General features: G+C 35.7%; 1 protein-coding gene and 1 long non-coding RNA gene across 3 annotated transcripts in view; both read left to right on the top strand.

The window, feature by feature from the left end:
• The first annotated feature begins 1,498 nt into the window (after positions 1-1,498).
• LOC100368590 (kinetochore protein Nuf2-A-like) overlaps positions 1,499-16,160 on the top strand; it is a 52,235-nt gene continuing 37,573 nt past the window's right edge. For both annotated transcript variants that reach the window (XM_006819993.3, XM_085501996.1), the window contains exon 1: positions 1,499-1,586. The gene's annotated coding sequence lies outside the window, so the exon portion shown is untranslated. The remainder of the gene's footprint in view (positions 1,587-16,160) is intronic.
• On the top strand, positions 6,709-7,577 carry LOC144357552 (uncharacterized). The gene is made up of 2 exons (XR_014930127.1): positions 6,709-6,940; positions 7,268-7,577. It is a non-coding gene; the product is annotated as an uncharacterized LOC144357552 (long non-coding RNA).

Here is a 16,160-nt window from a genome sequence, read left to right as displayed (position 1 = left end):
TTTGATGTAGCCGACAACTTATTATATATATTGCTTCAATATCATTGTCGGAGAAAATTACATGACTTTGTAAGTGACTGCTTATGGAGTTTTTTGACGTCATCCGTTGACAATAAATCAAAATCAGCCAAAACTATATCTACGCATCGCATCAACTCGATATAGACTAAAACATCGCCGAATTACATCGAATAACGTTAATTTTATTTATATAAAAAATAAATCACTAACGATTTGGAATAGAGTATTTTCTTTATTGGACTATTGTGCTGTATATTGTCAATTATTTGAAACATCGCCTGCATTTTTTTTATCAACCAAACCCGCAAAATAAAAAATTTTCTGATACGAGATCAAACAATTCTCAAAACGGTTGTAAAATGTACTAGTCTGTATAAACCATGGCCGACGTACGCGAACTAGAACGGACTTGGTAATATCAGGCGCAAACTTATTAATAAAACTACAAATTTACATTATAAATTGGAAATTATCCAAACCCGGCACAATATAAAATCAAATGCTTTGACACATCCTGTCTCAAACTGGTCATGTTGATTTTGTTCAACTTGTAACTGATATTAGTTTTTACTAACCGAGGTTTAAATAGATTCAAATGAAATATAATGGCTGCCTAATCGAAAATGAATGACCCAACTGTCGGCGTATCTGATTAGCGCACATTTTGTCAAATTATTTGTAACGCCACAGTCTCTCTATAAAGGGACTGTGGTAATGCCTAACCAACTTGAATAATACAGTACAATACAAGATGCGTTCCTAAGTGTATATTATATACATAACACCTCCTTCTGATTGTGTTCACCATAAAAATATTAGAATCTGATAATGGAATGCTTAATTCCAGCATAATTTTCATTGTTTTCATTTCACATTAATTGTAAAAAATCCAAAGCTTTTGTGATGGCAGTGACCAGTGAGAGGATTTTTCATAGATCATAAAACAGGAAATGCAACTTAAAAGCGTGATATTAGCCCCACCTTAACTGGGGGGGGGGGGCAATTTTAAAAATTTTTTGGTAGACCGGATGAGTCACCAACTTTAAAAAAAACAAAAACATGGGGTATTACTCAAAAAGTCGGCATGTTTTATAAAATTACGGTAAAAATGAATTTCATCCCAGGCTGAATAACTGATTGAACTCTTATTGAAACTTTTATGAACATTTATAGCAATTTTAGCAATGGTTCTAGAGTAAAATGTCAACGTGTAACTTTCTGTTATCACATTTACAAGATAACCTGCGGTTGCCTTCAGGAGATTTCTGGTCATCATTTATTTCGAAAGTCACATAAACAAAATCAATCAATCTGTATCGTACGATATTTTAGTACAGTTACACTATTAATATGTCCATTTCAAAATGAATAAAATCATTTTTATTAAAAACAACATTTTGTTTTACTGCTTGTTTAAGACACAATTTTCAGCCAATCGCATCTTCAGCCGTCTGAGGCGATACGTGATTACCGGAAACTGCGCATGTGTTAGTACCTCAAAACGAGGCTCCCGCTGGAAAACAAAAATCCGAACGGAAGACGGTTGTTTGTTGTTCAAAATTCTCGTAAGTACTTGCGTCTCTTATTTTGGCCGTTTTGTTGCGAGGTTTCGGGATTGATGCAGTATTAGGATGTGTAATAACCTTGTCATTGAAACCTCACAAGGAACATAATTTTTGGATTCTATAGTCCCGGTCTACAGTCTTGCAGAATACAACCGAACTCGGCCAGATTTCAACTCGGCCAAGAAAAAAATGCACAACTCGGCCAGTTGTGAATGTCGAGGTGTAAACTGGTCATTGGTCAACAATTGTCACCTTCTTTCACGTCTGTTGCCGTGGCGGCATTTTATTTCCAGATGTTATATGCTACACAACATACCCAGTGACGCATCCGTTTCACTGACTGTTTTTGACTAACTCCCGTGACTGTTTTATTGTCGATTTCAACAACGCAAGTTTACATACACACACAAACGCTACTGGTTCTCCGACATGTTCAAGTTGTTGATTTCAACATTGGCTGAACATTGTCGATTTCAGTGACGCAAATTTTCTTTTCAAAGAAAAAACACAGACATTACATCGGAATCACAGACATCACATCGGCGACCGTCTGGCTACGCTGTGTAACAACACAACACACAAAAAAAGAAACGCTCCTGTTTCCCCGACTGTTGTCGATTTCAGTGACGCAAGTTTTCAAAGAAAAAGCTCTGCTATGTAAAAACACTAAAACTAATGTTTCAATTTGTAGCAGTTTTGTATGGCGCAACATTTTATTGTGTGATCCTTAATGCATTTTATTTTTCAGATCCATGACAAAATATTGTGAAGATTTACGAGTTGCATTTAATAAATCACTTCTGTTATAGATAAACTTTATGTTACGGTAAAATAAACTACTAGTATATATAATAATGGACTATGCTTGAGTATGATTCACATGCGTCTTGACTCATGTCACCGTGATAATAAACCATTTGACAAGGCTACAAGTGTGATTCACAATCGGCGCTAACCCACGGTGTGTTTAAATGAACTAAGGCAGTAGTGTTTTAGACCATGTTTAGATCGATTCACGGATGGCTTTGTAGTGGGTAAACAAGATTTATGCAAGATTTACTCACCAAAAGTTCTTTATTTTTAACTTGTCACTGTGCTTGGCAAACAGGAAAAGGCTACAATGCTTCATGCGCGGAACCAAGCTATGTATACATTGCATATATATTTAAAAACACAACGCGGTTATTACCAGATTGTTACATCATCTATACCATTTTTCTCACCCAATGTGATTACACTCGCACATATATATTGTCTGTAGCTGGGAGAGCAGTATATATGAATGAAAATAAAAATAATAACATTATAACGGTTAATCGCTGGAAAAAAACCCATGGATTTAATAAGATACCTCCAAGGAATAACAAAAACATTTTGGCAAAGCGTCCTGGTTTTATTGGAAAGTTCACAGCCATGGCTGCACCCTCTAGCGGCTGATAGCCATAAGCATAATTCTTTGCCAAATTCTGCTAGGAATGAAAACACCTTTACACGACTTGTTACTTTCAAAAAAATAGTTTTATTTGGGAAAAGTACAGACCAATTTGAACACTGCAATTGGTAAATAAATGCAAATACACCGTTCTTGTAAGATACGAGTTATTGGTAAATAAATGCAAATACATCGTTCTTGTAAGATACGAGTTATTGGTAAATAAATGCAAATACATCGTTCTTGTAAGATACGAGTTATTGGTAAATAAATGCAATTACGCCGCGCTTATAAGGTACAAGTTGTTGTACATAGGGGAAATTCTATTTTAGTTGTTGAAAGTCACGGGACAACCTGGCAATATCATGAGTGCTTGTGTCTGTGCGTATCTTGAGAGATCGACGCAACCCATAAAATATAAACCAGCAGTAATAAGTTGTGTGTTTCAAAAAAAGAATGGACATATTTGGCATAAAAATCACAATGGAAATACTGTTGATAACTACACGTGGTCACACCTTTTACTGACTTGTTAAAGAAGAGCTCCCCTGTCGTATGCCACCAGTCAAATCGCGCCTCACACGAGGTGTTTATTCATCCATGTCTGTCGATTACAAGTTAGTATGCCCACGCTTGTAGCTATGAAGTATTTTACGCACCGATCACGCGAACTCCATTGTTTTTGTGACCATAAAGTTGAAAAAAAAAAACATGACACAAATTGATTATATACATGGAAATATGAAAACCGTGAAAACTGTTATTTCGAATAACGATTGCGCCACATTTAAAAAATAAGTTAAGAAACATAATGTGAATTAAAAAACAATTTTGCTTTAGAAACCTACCTTGGTACCCTGCAAAATATTGAGATGCGCGAAAATCTAACTAAATTCTACCTCAGTGACCATAACTTGAAAATTGAGACACAAAGAAACCCCCCCGAAAGAAATGTTCTATTTGAAACGGCAAAAACCAAAACTTTTCCACCAAAGACACAATTCATAGCCTTGCTAAACAACAGTGGTCTAACATTCCCTGTGGCGAGGTACCCGGAAGGAAATATTTTGAAAAAAGTCACCAACCCCAGTGACAATTTTAGTTCGTTTTATTTTATTTATTTGTTGTAACCTTTTCTATTGCAAACTATGCCTCGAAAGCGACAGGTCGAAGTTTAGTACAGGCGGCATCATCAATTACGTACTCACTTCTAGTCATGTTGTTAACACCTTTAAGCCGTGAATTTTTTTCTTTAAACAATGATCTGCCGCCAATTGACAGGTCATTGTTTGCAACTTAGCGTATAAAGTACAAGAAGTCGGGCATTTAACTTGGCGACAGAGTGGGACATCTTGCTACATTGTTACATTCCGACTTCAGTTCTCAATTTATTCACGCAATCTCCCCCACGAAAACACATCCTAACAAACCACAAAAATGCGGACCCTGAAATGTATTGCTCAACAACCATAAGCACAACGTGCAAAGAAACAGTTTGTTCAGATATGAACGCATATCGAATATAATTTATACCCAATCTGTTTTGGATCGTCCAAACCAGGGCCGGATCGTCATGGCAACATATTGCTTGCTTGAGTGGAGTGGATCGCCAACAGCCTTCCTGTTTGTATATACAATAACATGGCATAGTTTCAAAACTGTTGTATTTCATTTCCACTGAAGATTACTACATGCCTCTCACCATTATTGATTAAACCCTTGCCGTCCGTGCAGTATTTATTTTTACATAAATAACGCAGTGCTCGTTGCTGCCGCTTGTGACAGGGAAACAATAACAAGCGTCTAATACAAGAATCACACCTTGCAAGATGTGTTAATTAACCATGAGGGTTACACCACGGTTACACGAACTCCAACGTTTTTAACCATAAAGCACAGCGCCACTGAAACCGATAATCCTTGTGGCCATATTTTATTTTTTAACAATCGACAACCCTTTCAGCATCACTGAAATCGACACCCTTTGACGCCCGTACATTTTTTTATATTGTATTGTGATTTGACTCTGGCAGTCTGTAATACAGCGCTCGCTATTGCATCACTGAGATCGATAACCCTTGGTGCCTGTGTATTTTTTTTAAACATTTTACTGTGATATGACAAAAGACACAGCGCTCGCTATTGCATCGCTGAGATCGACAACCCTTGGTGCCCGTGTATTTTTTTTAAACATTTTACTGTTGCGTCACTGAAATAGACACCCTTTGACAAACCCATTAACACATATGCTGGCCGAGTACGGTCACTGGCCGTGATCGGTCACTGGCCGAGTAGAATTCTGGCCGAGTTCGGTGGTCACCGTCTTGCAGAGGTCTACATTCAGTTCATCATTGAAGCCGGGGGTTGTGGTACTAACTTGCAGGGAGAGAGTCGAACAGCACGGTTTCAGAGAAAAATATTGCTGCATGCATTATTCTATTCTATTCTATTAGTCGATTCGAGCATAGACTATATAGAAAACTCTATGGAGAGATGACTCTGAGATCTGTAGAATAAAATGTGTGAAGAGACATCGAGGTAACAACAACCTTTATTGATATCGTATTCCTTCTGGGATCTAGATTAGAATTAGCTGCAGTTCTGTAGCTCGCTTGGTTTCGCTGTCGGTTATTTTGTTCGTCGTGGTGTTAACGCGAAACCAGGGAGCTACAGTTCCATCCTATGCGAGTTACCATATTTTACCGACCTGAAATCAGGTCGGGCCGTAACAGCCGTTTTTTTTCATTATTTTCGCCTCAAGTTTCTACTTTTCTACTGTCGATGGGTCCCGAAACTATTTCATCAATTATTTTGAGGGCGATTGTCCGAAATTGGTCGATTTCATGACGAAAACCGCGGAAAACTACAGCGAAATCCCCGCGTTTGCCGCCATCTTGAATAAGTTGTCGTGACATCACAAGGCGTCACAGTTTTCCCATTTCACACAGTTTTTGCCGTGAAAACGACCAATATTAGTGTTTTAAAACGCTAGAAGAAAAGACTACAACTGCGGTTCCATGCATATTTGCATAATGTTTATCTTTGGAAGGGTTTAAATGATAACATCTCATCTGTATACTCTGTTGTTGACGATTCTGATATAACGGGTGATGAGCTTTCCATCGCAAACAATGCGTGTTTATCTAACGTCCATTGCCAGCATTATTGTCAGTCGAGACTTCGTCGGAGAAACATGGGCATACAGTACTCATTTCGCCCAACCTTCCGCTTTTACATCGACCGCTTATCGCTTAATTTCCAACCATGCGGTCTTGTCCGACTGGAAACCGACCGCATTTTAATCGCTTTTTTTTTTCGCTAGCTCGCTCATTGAAACACCAGTGTTCTCCCCAAAGCGTTTTAGCGTAGCGGGGCCGCTCCTCTATTATTTATGCCGCTACTCTGAGAGATTGCCCGCTTCTCTGAGAGATTGCCCGCTTCTCTGAGAGATTGCCCGCTACTCTGTGGCATTTCCTGTTACTCTTTGTTTTAGCTTGTAAATACACGTGAGAATCTGTGAGTCAGCGTCATCAGCGTCCGGTACTGTGAGCCAAATCAAGTGTGAATGGAAACATGTCAGTAATTACGCAAAGACAATGGACTAATACAGCTTCGTACTTCGACAATAAACACTTTCGCCCTATTTAATTGGGGTAATAGCGAGTATTTTCTCAGTAGCATATTCGGCTGGAAGAAGCAACGATGTCAAACAGCAGAAATATTACGTCGTGGTTCCGCGTAGAACGCCCTGCTGGGCCCCTGGTCGCGAGCGATAAACCCACCAGCAACGCGGTCACCGGTACCCCTGTCGGCAGTGGTACAAGATGATGTTACAACGAAAGGTGCAAAAAAATAAACTCTGGATTTGATGCACAATGGACAACAAAATATACGTGGCTGAGAGAAACATCCGATGGCAAAGGTAAAAAAAGTATTTATTTGTAGCGTTTTACTTGGAAGCGTATTTTGACCTAGTTTAGTAAACTTTTGTATGGCTTCATTTTTTGCCGATTGTCAAAACATTTTTTTGGAAACGACTTTCTTTCTGGAAGTTCAAAAATTGTTGGCTACGATTTATCAAAATAACTAATACTAGTATTGTGTTTTGAAATAGTTGGGTAAATTTTATCGTGGCAATTTTTTAGTTTAGCGACTTTTCAAAATGGCGGCAATTTGTTTATTTTCGTGTTGATCGTGACGATATTTTTTAAACACAAGTATTGATTCGCTCTTATTTCTTATCTTTTAGGAATGCTGTGTCACATATGTGGAAAATTCAACTTAAAAACATTCAGAAATAGTTCTTTGGTATGGAATTCTATGCCATGTATAAATATTACGAAATATGCTATCGATTAAACACGCACACTCGGAGATGCACAAGAAGGCCATGTCATTAGAAGTGGGAAGCAAAGAAAATCACGGCATTCTCAAAAGCTGCAGATCACTGGGCTTCCATGAAAGTCCGAAGAATCAACATTACATAGAAATCACACAGCAGCAGATTCATTTAATCTTGTACATAAATTTGTTAAAAAATAAAGACACAATTTCATCCATGCAAGCCTGTCATTATTGTTTTCTTTATCTCCAGACATATGCTAATGATATGTAAATTATATGCAAATTAGCCGCCACTCTGATACATTTTTCTGGGGAGAACACTGAACACCGACCGCTTACCCAAACACGGATCACTGGCACATGAGTGGTCGAAATGGTGGTTTTGATAGTAAAGTGTGAACATACAACTAGTATTAACTATTATTAAATTCTGAACGACACCTCAAATCTAATAGTTGTATGACACTTGTATCGTGAAAGCAACTGAACTGTGACTTCTTGTTACATGTTTTGGGTGCTTGTTCTAGATGTACTATTTTTTATTATTTTAATGACAGTTACGTGAAAAAAGCATAGGCAACTCATTGTGACAGAGTAGAGAAACGAGGAAATGTTAATGATTAATTCCAAAAACAACGATACCGAATCCACGTCGGTCCATGTCTGGTAAAATTTGACATTCAATTTTCAAAAATAAGTCACGATCATTGAATGAGTTCAGTCTATACCGTACCGTAAAAGTGTTCCCACAACAAATATTTTCGACTAAAAACGGCCACATGCCCTGAAAAAAATCGAACAGAGCTTGACATGTATGAATAATTTATTGGGCTTAAAAAAACGTGTCAAATTTAGTTATAGTCATAAATGTTTGGTGGCCAGTCGATGAACAATTCGTAACTCAGGATTCACACGGAAGTCCTTCAGGGCTGAAAATCATCGACCCTACTCTGGTTTACTTTATTTCCCAATTTGCAGAGAAAACTGATTCGCCGTGGACTCTAATGTATCTAAGCCTAGTATTTTTATATTGAACTGAGTTCAAATTCCATCTGTTTGTCAAAATATACCGATGTTTTTCAGCAAATAATTTTGAAGCCGGTCACAGCACAAAAACACTGTGAATCGACGCCGGAAATTGGGTGGTACGACGACCTTTCAATTAGCGTCAAATATGCTTTGTTACAACATCATTGATTGGTTGAAAGTCACATGATCGGAGAACAACCTGGGTCACAGAACCATATTTGTCCGTATTATCAACAGGACCTCGCAAAAGAACCACACCCACATTTTCAATCTTTTTTAGAGCGGAAGTTGCCAACAAATGTCAAAAAACTCGTGAATTGATAAGAATGATTATTAATATTTTCCACAATAGTCATCGAATTTTTAGTTTTTTTTTTATTTCAAGGTAAGAAATGGCTAGTTGAAGTTGCATCGACTTCAAGACGGTTGTTTCACCGCGAACAACTCCAGCTCTGTTGTAGTTTTGCGATGTAATTAAAATATATACATGTATTATAATAATAATAGTACTTGTTAAATTATTTGGGGTCTCAGCCCACAAATTACGGACATGATCCGTAATGTATGTAAAATTAACAAATACACAAAGAGGTGTGAAAAAGCAAGTGAAAAAGGTGATTGGAAAGCGGAAGCGGGTGGGAGGTTGTGCGAAATAAGTATAACTTTCTTTTAAATCGTTTTATTTTCCAAGTCAATTATCTATTTTACTAATACCATTTTTTATAACGCAATGGCGAAGAAAAGAAAGCGTTGACAGACGAGGCAAAGAAAAATCTGCCACTCAGTGTCGCAGTCTGAAACAGCATTTTTTTTCAAACATCGGCCATTTTGTTTCACCATGAAAACCGTTTTATTAGATCTCTTATCAGAGACACTTGAAGGATTAGCCTGTTTGTAAACTGTCAGCGTGTACAGTAGGACAGTAATGTTTGTCAGAGGATTATCCCTCGTACGTTTGCATAACAATGGAAACCCGAACGTTCCTGGAGTACGGACTCAAATGCCAGCAGTTTTCTTCATTTTTCACGCTCGAGCATGAAATTATTCATTATCTGACACTCTTTATGAGTTCTATGATATCAGAGGTTAATATTTTTGGCCATTTTTAGCGTATATTTATAATAATGTAGCAAATCTACAGTGTTTCATTAACCAAAACTGTTTTTTACGTTTTTCTCGAGTTGAGGATTTGACTGAGTACGACTCATTGGGACCGCCGCCAAATGAAGTGCGTTCGGACTAGGACATTCAAACTCGCAGTTATCGTTCAAAAGATAATGATGGTGCGAAATATGTCTGGGTTTTTAAAGAAAATGCTTTGTCACAGAATAATAGTCTGTTAAAGGTGCCAAGTATGAAATAATTTGGGGGAAAAAAAAACAAACCTGCATATAAATCGTAATACTGTGGAATACTTTATTTTCGCTGGAATTAATTTTCGCTGAAAAGGCTTTTTGGGCGTTTTGTATGGAATTTATTTTCACTGATTTTTGATGAGTTTAATGTGAAATATAGGAAAAAAAGTATATTCGCTGGATTTTATTTTCACGGAATCATCCCTCCAGCGAAAATAGCGAAAATAAATTCCAAGCGAAAATAAAGTATTCTACAGTAATAGGTCTTTTGATTACCGGGGACACATTTCAATGGACTTGATTACGGACAATGCATGACGTAAATTTCACCAGGAAATTCCGCAGTGTGCTCTCGCAATCGCGGACTTAGTCATTTTTACAAGGTTCGCCATTTTTGATGTCACGTGATAATTATGTAAACAATGTCTGTCCAGTTTGTGCGAACTTGTACCTCTATACTTAGTCTTTTGATATATATAACCTAAATTACTGTTCTGAACGAGACGACAGACAGAGAATGTTTTATTTAAAAACGTCACAAAACCTTCTCGCTACCTTAAGATATTTTTAGCTCCGCTGTCGACTTTGTCGAGCGGAGCTTATCATATGAGTGATTGTCCGTCGTCGTCGTCGTCCGTGTCAATGTTTTACTTTTTCGACTTCTTCTTGAAAACTACAAGCCTAAATGCTTTGATACTTGGTGTATATGTACCTTGGGTAGACCTCTCTTAGGTTTGTTCATTTCATGTTGATATCTTTAATTCTCTAATTTTGGTGAATATTTTTGTCATTTTTGGTAAAAACTGATATTTTCGACTTCTTGTTAAAAACCGCAAGTGCAATTGCTTTGATATTACATATATAGGTACTACATGTGGACCTCTCTCAGATTTGTTCATTTTGTAATGATATCTTTAATTCTCTAATTTTGGTGAATATTTTTGTCATTTTTGGTAAAAACTGATATTTTCGACTTCTTGTTAAAAACCACAAGTGCAATTGCTTTGATATTACATATATAGGTACTACATGTGGACCTCTCTCAGATTTGTTCATTTTGTAATGATATCTTTAATTCTCTAATTTTGGTGAATATTTTTGTCATTTTGGGTAAAAACTGATATTTTCGACTTCTTGTAAAAAACCGCAAGTGCAAATGCTTTGATATTACATATATAGGTACTACATGTGGACCTCTCTCAGATTTGTTCATTTTGTAATGATATCTTTAATTCTCTATTTTTGGTGAATATTTTTGTCATTTTTTGGTGAAAAGTGATATTTTCGACTTCTTGTTAAAAACCGCAAGTCCAATTGCTTTGATACTACATATATATGTACTACATGTGGACCTCTCTCAGATTTGTTTATTTCGTGATGATATCTTCAATTTTCTAATTTTGGTGAATATTTTTGTCATTTTTGGTAAAAAGTGATATTTTTGACTTCTTGTTAAAAACCGCAAGTCTGATTGCTTTGATATTACATATATAGGTACTACATGTGGACCTCTCTCAGATTTGTTCATTTTGTGATGATATCTTCAATTTTCTAATTTTGGTGAATATTTTTGTCATTTTTGGTAAAAAGTGATATTTTCGACTTCTTGTTGAAAACTGTAAGTCCGATTGCTTTGATATTACATATATAGGTACTACATGTGGACCTCTCTCAGATTTGTTCGTTTTGTGATGATGTCTTCAATTCTGTAATTAATTTATTTTGGTGAATATTTTTGTAATTTTTGGTAAAAAGTGATATTTTCGACTTCTTGTTAAAAACTGTAAGTCCGATTGCTTTGATACTATTCATATTGTTCATTTTCTAATGATGTCTTCAGTTCTTTAATTGAAATGTGCATTGCTAACAGCGGAGCTATCTCAGCCGATAGGCTGCTTGTGTTATTAGCTGTTTGAGAACAAAGATATGGTCCGCTGTGCTGAATTTTGGAAGAAAACCAATTTGCTCTTTAATTATGATATTATTGCTTTTTACATGTTTGGTCAACCTTTGTTTCAATACGGCTGTGAAGAGCTTGCTGAGACTGTTTAAGAGAGTTATCCCTCTGTAGTTGCCTGGATCAGATTTTTCCCCTTTTTTAGCTCCGCTGTCGACTTTGTCGAGCGGAGCTTATCATATGAGTGATTGTCCGTCGTCGTCGTCCGTCGTTGTCGTCGTCCGTGTCAATGTTTTACTTTTTCGACTTCTTCTTGAAAACTACAAGCCTAAATGCTTTGATACTTGGTGTATATGTACCTTGGGTAGACCTCTCTTAGGTTTGTTCATTTCATGTTGATATCTTTAATTCTCTAATTTTGGTGAATATTTTTGTCATTTTTGGTAAAAACTGATATTTTCGACTTCTTGTTAAAAACCGCAAGTCCAATTGCTTTGATACTACATATATAGGTACTACATGTGGACCTCTCTCAGATTTGTTCATTTCGTGATGATATCTTCAATTCTCTAATTTTGGTGAATATTTTTGTCATTTTTGGTAAAAACTGATATTTTCGACTTCTTGTTAAAAACCGCAAGTGCAATTGCTTTGATATTACATATATAGGTACTACATGTGGACCTCTCTCAGATTTGTTCATTTTGTAATGATATCTTTAATTCTCTAATTTTGGTGAATATTTTTGTCATTTTTGGTAAAAACTGATATTTTCGACTTCTTGTTAAAAACCACAAGTGCAATTGCTTTGATATTACATATATAGGTACTACATGTGGACCTCTCTCAGATTTGTTCATTTTGTAATGATATCTTTAATTCTCTAATTTTGGTGAATATTTTTGTCATTTTGGGTAAAAACTGATATTTTCGACTTCTTGTAAAAAACCGCAAGTGCAAATGCTTTGATATTACATATATAGGTACTACATGTGGACCTCTCTCAGATTTGTTCATTTTGTAATGATATCTTTAATTCTCTATTTTTGGTGAATATTTTTGTCATTTTTTGGTGAAAAGTGATATTTTCGACTTCTTGTTAAAAACCGCAAGTCCAATTGCTTTGATACTACATATATATGTACTACATGTGGACCTCTCTCAGATTTGTTTATTTCGTGATGATATCTTCAATTTTCTAATTTTGGTGAATATTTTTGTCATTTTTGGTAAAAAGTGATATTTTTGACTTCTTGTTAAAAACCGCAAGTCCGATTGCTTTGATATTACATATATAGGTACTACATGTGGACCTCTCTCAGATTTGTTCATTTTGTGATGATATCTTCAATTTTCTAATTTTGGTGAATATTTTTGTCATTTTTGGTAAAAAGTGATATTTTCGACTTCTTGTTGAAAACTGTAAGTCCGATTGCTTTGATATTACATATATAGGTACTACATGTGGACCTCTCTCAGATTTGTTCGTTTTGTGATGATGTCTTCAATTCTGTAATTAATTTATTTTGGTGAATATTTTTGTAATTTTTGGTAAAAAGTGATATTTTCGACTTCTTGTTAAAAACTGTAAGTCCGATTGCTTTGATACTATTCATATTGTTCATTTTCTAATGATGTCTTCAGTTCTTTAATTGAAATGTGCATTGCTAACAGCGGAGCTATCTCAGCCGATAGGCTGCTTGTGTTATTAGCTGTTTGAGAACAAAGATATGGTCCGCTGTGCTGAATTTTGGAAGAAAACCAATTTGCTCTTTAATTATGATATTATTGCTTTTTACATGTTTGGTCAACCTTTGTTTCAATACGGCTGTGAAGAGCTTGCTGAGACTGTTTAAGAGAGTTATCCCTCTGTAGTTGCCTGGATCAGATTTTTCCCCTTTTTTAGCTCCGCTGTCGACTTTGTCGAGCGGAGCTTATCATATGAGTGATTGTCCGTCGTCGTCGTCCGTCGTTGTCGTCGTCCGTGTCAATGTTTTACTTTTTCGACTTCTTCTTGAAAACTACAAGCCTAAATGCTTTGATACTTGGTGTATATGTACCTTGGGTAGACCTCTCTTAGGTTTGTTCATTTCATGTTGATATCTTTAATTCTCTAATTTTGGTGAATATTTTTGTCATTTTTGGTAAAAACTGATATTTTCGACTTCTTGTTAAAAACCGCAAGTGCAATTGCTTTGATATTACATCTATAGGTACTACATTGTGGACCTCTCTCAGATTTGTTAATTTTGTAATGATATCTTTAATTTTGGTGAATATTTTTGTCATTTTTGGTAAAAACTGATATTTTCGACTTCTTGTTAAAAACCGCAAGTCCAATTGCTTTGATACTACATATATAGGTACTACATGTGGACCTCTCTCAGATTTGTTCATTTCGTGATGATATCTTCAATTCTCTAATTTTGGTGAATATTTTTGTCATTTTTGGTAAAAACTGATATTTTCGACTTCTTGTTAAAAACCGCAAGTGCAATTGCTTTGATATTACATATATAGGTACTACATGTGGACCTCTCTCATATTTGTTCATTTTGTAATGATATCTTTAATTCTCTAATTTTGGTGAATATTTTTGTCATTTTTGGTAAAAACTGATATTTTCGACTTCTTGTTAAAAACCGCAAGTGCAGATGCTTTGATATTACATATATAGGTACTACATGTGGACTTCTCTCAGATTTGTTCATTTTGTAATGATATCTTTAATTCTCTAATTTCGGTGAATATTTTTGTCATTTTTTGGTGAAAAGTGATATTTTCGACTTCTTGTTAAAAACCGCAAGTCCAATTGCTTTGATACTACATATATAGGTACTACATGTGGACCTCTCTCAGATTTGTTTATTTCGTGATGATATCTTCAATTCTCTAATTTTGGTGAATATTTTTGTCATTTTTGGTAAAAAGTGATATTTTTGACTTCTTGTTGAAAACTACAAGCCTGAATGCTTTGATACTTGGTGTATATGTACCTTGGGTAGACCTCTCTTAGGTTTGTTCATTTCATGTTGATATCTTCAATTTTCTAATTTTGGTGAATATTTTTGTCATTTTTGGTAAAAAGTGATATTTTCGACTTCTTGTTGAAAACTGTAAGTTCGATTGCTTTGATATTACATATATAGGTACTACATGTGGACCTCTCTCAGATTTGTTCGTTTTGTGATGATATCTTCAATTCTCTAATTAATTTATTTTGGCGAATATTTTTGTAATTTTTGGTAAAAAGTAATATTTTCGACTTCTTGTTAAAAACTGTAAGTCCGATTGCTTTGATACTATTCATATTGTTCATTTTCTAATGATGTCTTCAGTTCTTTAATTGAAATGTGCATTGCTAACAGCGGAGCTATCTCAGCCGATAGGCTGCTTGTTAAATATTGGAGTGATAATGCCCAAATTCCAAGGGAAGTGGCCACTCATTAGGATGAGATTGAACATTTTTTGTAGAGGTTTGATGAGCACATTTCTCCCTGTTTTAAGGTAGAGATGGTATTATATATCCAACATGTTATATATTTTCTGAAAGCTTATTATACAAACTTTGTAAAACTTTCCTTTATTTTAAATATCCAGAATGCGTTTTTGATTTTGGGTCAAAAATATGCTTTTTTGGACAAAAGTGGTTTAAAAAAAATTAGCTTAAAAACTTCAAGTCCGTTTGACGGTAAAATTACATCACTGGATACCTTGGTATACTACTAATTCAAATGCGTCCACTCATCTCTCTAACGGCTTTCAAAGTCGCACAGCATGACCTCAAAGTTCACTCTTTTCTATTTTTGCATAATTTATATATCCATGTTAATTGCGGACTTGTTATTTTTGTTCCACTCGCCGTAATAAACTGTTCGGACGCATTTTGAAGGGGAACACCTTGTCAATAATGTGTGAAAATTTCGAGGCAAATGGCCAAAGCGTCTATCAGCTATTTTAATTTAAAACCCAAGAATTCACCAAAAATAGAAGACGAGAAAAAGGCTAATTTGCATATTTGCGCGTTAAACCGGGAATTACTGCTTTGTCATACTTTGTCATACTTTCTAGACTATTGAAATTTAACGTATAGACATAGACATTTTATGTAAAATCGTTGGACCAGAACAACTGCTCTTGAATATATAAATCAGAAAAACGTCATTCATACCAGTGTTTTGATGGGGTCGGTAAAAACACGTGTCAATGCCCAGTAAACATTACGTCATCTCATGAATTATTAAACAGGGGGCAATGAGAACTTAATTTAACGGGGACTGTGTCATTTTCAATGACTTGTTAATAGTGGAAATTACTTAAACGCGACTTGTTTAATCAGTTGACATCAATGCAACTAACCCGCAGACAATGCACAGCAGAGTATCATTATTGAGCAATTATTAACAGGAACATGTCTTGGCATTAGGGTTAGGGTCGGGTCAGGTATGGGCAACGGAATTATTAACAGGAACGTGTCTTGGCATTAGGGTTAGGGTCGGATCAGGTATGGGCAACGC

The sequence above is a fragment of the Saccoglossus kowalevskii genome, chromosome 8, assembly GCF_978046115.1.
Source record: "Saccoglossus kowalevskii chromosome 8, keSacKowa6.1, whole genome shotgun sequence".
In the NCBI taxonomy this organism is placed as follows: domain Eukaryota; kingdom Metazoa; phylum Hemichordata; class Enteropneusta; family Harrimaniidae; genus Saccoglossus; species Saccoglossus kowalevskii.
Note: the sequence above shows the minus strand (reverse complement) of the source record. Positions and strands in the feature narration are given on the sequence as shown.